Raw genomic sequence first — 5,203 nt, forward strand, 5'->3', positions numbered from 1 at the left:
CCGCTGCCGGCCCCGGCTTTCTGGGCGCCGGCCCCGCCCCGGGGCGGCCCCGCGGGGGTCGCGGGGGGAAGTCTCCCCCTTCCCGGGGCTCGTCCCACCGGCCTCCTGCCCGCCCGGAGCCCGCTCGGGCGTGCTTGGAGCGCGGTTGTGGCAGGACGGAGCTCAGCCGTCGAGGTGGGCTGGAGCAGCCGGACCCCGCAGCCCTTCCCGCTTCGGAAGAGCCGTGCGTCCCTTGCAGACGACTTTTAAAGTTTCAAACGTCCCCGACGAAGGCAAAAGTGCTGGAGGGAAACGTGAGGCTTCAGAGAAGTGGTGGAGTTTAAGGGGGGGGGGGGGGTGGAAGGAATTTTCTAAATCTTGTGACTCTCCTCCTCAGTTTATGGAGGCAGAGCAGCAGCAGGCAGAGTTCTCTCACCTTCTCATTCCTCACAGCCCTCGGGAGGGCTTCCCTCACCAGAATGAAGAGCCGCAGGATGAAGATGGACAGAAACCTGCATCGTCTTCCTCCTGTAATATTAATCAGAGAAACCGTAGAGTTCAAGGTCTCCGTGCTGATAGAACATCATATTCACGGGAGCACTGCTTGGGATTAGATTTGATTTGAACGTCACCTGTGTATTCACCTGCAGTGATTTTGGGCACCTGGGGCTGGGCTGTGTGTCTCCATGTGTGCTCCCAGAATCATTATTGTCTCCTTTGAGACCCCCTACAGACAGTTTTTTCCAGGTTGCATTTGATTCAATATGTACATATTTCAATTTTATTCACTTACTATTTGCTTTAGAGAGGCTCTCAGAAGCATCTAAAAAGGCTTAAAAAAATTATTTATTGTTTGCCCTGAGCAGGTTCCTATTTGATCTGAGGGGGAAAATACCCTGAAGAACTGAGTTGTGTTTTACTCAGGAATTCTTTCAGGGAGATCACACAGCACTGTCCAGCTTTTCCAGTGTGCAAAGAAAAAGGAGATGCTGTAAAGCTGATGTGTTTAAACAGCAGCATGGGAGCACCTCAGTTCAGGGATTCCCTGGATAGAGCCTGGGATCATATTTGGACCTCAGAAAAATTATTGTCAAGATCTTAATGCAACAGCAAGGCCAAAAGTACCCCCTGACATTGCTCAGGTGTGGAACCTCAGCATGGGAGAGGAACTCACTAGGTAATGACATGGAAAAGTCTAGATTTTTATAGGACACCTGCCCAAGTCCCTTGCAGGCAAGACCAGAGTCACTCCACAGATTTCTCTATCATCTGTCCTTTCCTCACCACCAAAAGTAATGCCTTGCCTTGGGGTGAGGGCTCCCCCATGGAACTCCTCCTGCACTCTCTTCTTCCCAGCATTTCCCACCATGGCTCCTTGGCAGTGGTGGCCTCCTGTGCCCCATGGGAGCTGCCTGACCTTCTGTGTGGGATGAGGTCATCTGGCGCTGCTCCATGATATGAAGATCACTTTTTGGCCCCGTCTGTCTTCCCAGGACCCAGAACCCATCTGTCCCAGATCAGCAGCATCCTGATCCAGGTTTTTAGAAAAGAGATGTTCATCAGTTTCTATCATGGTTTGTAACCCAGCTCTGGAAACCACCACCATGGCTGATAACCAACAAGATCCCTTGGTAGTATGATCATGACACCTGATTTCTTACTAAGAAACATTTTTAACAAAACTAACTTAAGAGGAAACACTATCCATGTTTTGCAATATTTTGCAACAGGAAGCACCCGGCCATTTCGCAGCGATGGAGACAGTGAGATTTTATGGGATTGGATGCAAAGCTCAGGGCACTGAGAAGAGCTTCTCATGGCTGGTTCTCCCCATGCCCTCTCAGGAGAAAGAGCAGGCGAGAAGTGACACCTTATTTAAACTACCAGTATTTATTCAGCATCTCACACAACGCCAGTGAAACCAGGTGCCCAGGTTGGAGAGAAAAAAGGAGCTTAAAGGGCTCTCACAAGAGCTCATTGTTACCTGTGCATGAGGACGTGGATGATATGTGTCCATCCTTGTCATCCCATGTGGTTTCAGTGCTGGCAGAGAGAGGTTTTGATTTCACACAGCAGCAGAACATAGCTGCACAGGGGGGAAAAAGGAGCAGAGACAATAGATTCCTGTTTGCACCAGCTATGCCTTTGCTCCCCCCACAAAACCCTCTACTGAAATACCCTATGGATACAGAGGCCACCTCATCAATGCACAGCTTAGCTGGTCTGCCCTGCCTCAAGTATTGCACAAAATGGGTTTACGGTTCTTAGGGGTGGAATTGCAAAATTTAGCTCAAAGTGACTGGAACCAGGTAAATCCCAGCCTGCAGTGAGGATGTGGCCATCCTCACTGCTGTGTGCCTAAAATGTGTTCAGCTTCTCCAATTGCTTTAGGTGACTCAGTAAAGCCTGAGTGAGAAAAAAACCAAACTAAACAAAAACCAGCTCAGAACAATTTTTATTCATCCAGTTGGACTTTCTGTGGAACACTGTAAATTTGAGGAGCATATTGAACTGTGGATCTGTTGGCATCAGTATTAAAACAACACACTGAAGATAGCTGCTGTGTGTGCAGCTCATGTACCAAACTCAGCAACCACTCTGCCTTGGCTTATTTCCTTAGAGGAATAAATAAGAATTAAAGGTAGGCAGTATTTTAAAAAAGTAATAGACACTTTTGATTGAGGACTTTGGCTTCAGCTTTGCACTGTGCAGTAACACTCAAGGTCAAAGAGCTCAAATCTGCGTTTTGAAAAGCTTAAAAAGAAAAGCAAGTGTGTTCACCCTGACCACAGATGCACTTGGCTCTTAAATGAATGTGCTTCAGTAAGTGCCTTGAGGCTGGAAGCATTTGCACTACCATTGCCTGGCCCTGCTGTGGGTCAAGGAAGCTGAGGACACCAGCAATGCTGTTTTATTTAACTGATATTGATAATCAATTAATAAATGGCAATTTTTGCCAAGTAAAGAGCAAAATAAGGAGCATGTGGCCAAACCCCAGGCTGGGCTAGCTTTGTAGAAAGGCTTAATCAGGCAATTGTACATGGGAAAGCATGGATAAAAGTGCAGATTGCTGATCTGGAAATGGAAATAAGGGGCAGCTGACAAATGCCTCATTCTTTGGGCCAGAGTCAAAATACTGATGTGAAATGAAACATTTGGGTTTCCATGGACAGACTAGAGAACAAAAAAACCAAACCCAACATTTGAATTTGTGGTATGACTTTGCTCCTCCCCTTTACAGAAGAAAATTACAAATACATGAAGACACAGATAAATGGAAATAATTTTCCTCATCAAATGGCTTCAGCTTCCCTCAGCTTTGCACTGACTGGAGACACTGAGGAAGACAACACTGGCACCATCAGCACTTCATCCAGGTGTTTCACAGGTGGTTTGGGTCCTGCATGGGTCCTGCAGAGAGCCCCAGCCTGGATCCTCATGTGCCCCATTTTCCCCAGACCCTGATGCACACCAGGGTGGTGGGAGGCGGCTGTGCTGGCCGTGCTGCTGTGCACAGCTGGGGCTGCCGAGGGTGCAGATGATGCTCTTCTGCCCGGCACGAGGTCTGAGCGTCCCAGCAAAGGAAAACGATGCAGAAGCAGTGAAAGGTAAACTGAAAGGAAATCAAAGTGGAAATAATACAGCCAGTGAAGCCCCCTACCATTCCTACCATTTCTTGGAAATCAAGTCAGAGATGAAGCTGTCTGCTGCAGAAAAGAAACAGACTCTTCTTTCCAACCCGCCCTCAGATAGGTACAAGCTGCTTATTAGCAGCAGACCCCCACTTTCCAAAAAGGATGCCCTTCTCTTGCCCCTCCTTCCATCTCGCTCCCTCCCTCTGCCTGACAAATCCCACATTCCTGTTCTGGGCTAGATTCTGGATCCGTCTTTCTGGCTTGGGTGGTGCAGAGTGTGTGGGTTCAGGGTGCAAAGAGGTGCAATGACAGTTCAGGTTGGGTACTGATGGATGTGGTGTGACACAAAGACTACCATCCCACAGACATTTCCATCCATAGATTCCCACCAAGGCCAAGTTTTTCCAGCCTTCCCAGCCAGCCCTCCAAGCTGTGAGGCTTCAGTCCTCTGTCATCTTCTTCATTTTGGACCAGCAATGGGATCCCTTGAGTGTTATAAGGAAGTAGCCAACCCCCTCCCACAAGGATTCCACTGAAATGAGGGATCAGGACTCAGGCCATCAGAAGGGATCTGAGATTTCCCAAAGGAAAGGCTGATATTTCCCCCAGCTGCATGCTGCTCAATGCTACCCAGAGACTGCAGTCTCAGTTACAGTTCATGACTTCCATTATTTCAGTCTTTGGCTAGAATTTAATGTTGTCCAAATAAAGCTTGGGCTGTGCAGCCTCCACAGCACTCTCCTCTACCCTCTGCTGGGTCTTACCCACCTAAGCAAATAGGAAGGGAAGGAGGCATTCCAGGAATGATGCTAAACAGAGATTACAGTGTTAACTCGACTCCTCCATTCAGTGAAACCAAATTGGATTTGCCAAGCTGGCAGCCCCTCTCCTGCCTTCCCTGCTGGTACCAATCTAATTAAATACTCTTTCTCCCACACAGTTTTTTTCTCCTCAGTTTAACTTACTGGAAAAGCAGAAAAAAACAGGCTCTGAAGGATTGGGTTTGGGGTCAGCTGGCAGAACTCATCACAAACTGCCAAAGCAGCATCAGCACAGAGGCATCAGAGCAAAGACCTCAACACATGGCTGGGAGGGACCATGGCACTATATCTGCTTTTCCATGCAGGCTTCCTGAACATGGGCACTTGGAATCTGCATCTAATAAAACCCTAGGAGAGCTGATGTAGAGTGGCTTTCTAACTGGGAAGAGACTCTATCTGCAGGAGCCTCTTCACTTTGCTGTGGGATACAGCATAAGAAATTAGGTCCTGTAATAACAGATCCCTCGTAATGGCACCTTCATCTTCTGTGCAGAGACTCACAGATTGTTTTCTCTCTGCTCAAAAACAGAGGGTCTCACTGTTCAGCTTCTTGATGAGCATCGTTGCTCTCACAGCGATTTCTCTTTGATACTTGGCATGAAGGGAATTTGCACTCCCAGGACAGTTGCAGTCCCTGCCCCTGCAGGATCTCCCTGATGCAGCAGGAGCAACCATGGGTGAGAGGGTTCAGGGAGGGGGAGAGCTGGCATCCTGGTCTAGGTTCCTGCCCAAGCAAGTGCCTCATCCCAAGGACCACCTTGACCCTGG

Source organism: Corvus kubaryi, unplaced genomic scaffold (assembly GCF_017639235.1).
Source record: "Corvus kubaryi isolate FWS band 111438036 unplaced genomic scaffold, C.kubaryi_AGA036_p1.0 68, whole genome shotgun sequence".
Classification (NCBI taxonomy): Eukaryota; Metazoa; Chordata; class Aves; order Passeriformes; family Corvidae; genus Corvus; species Corvus kubaryi.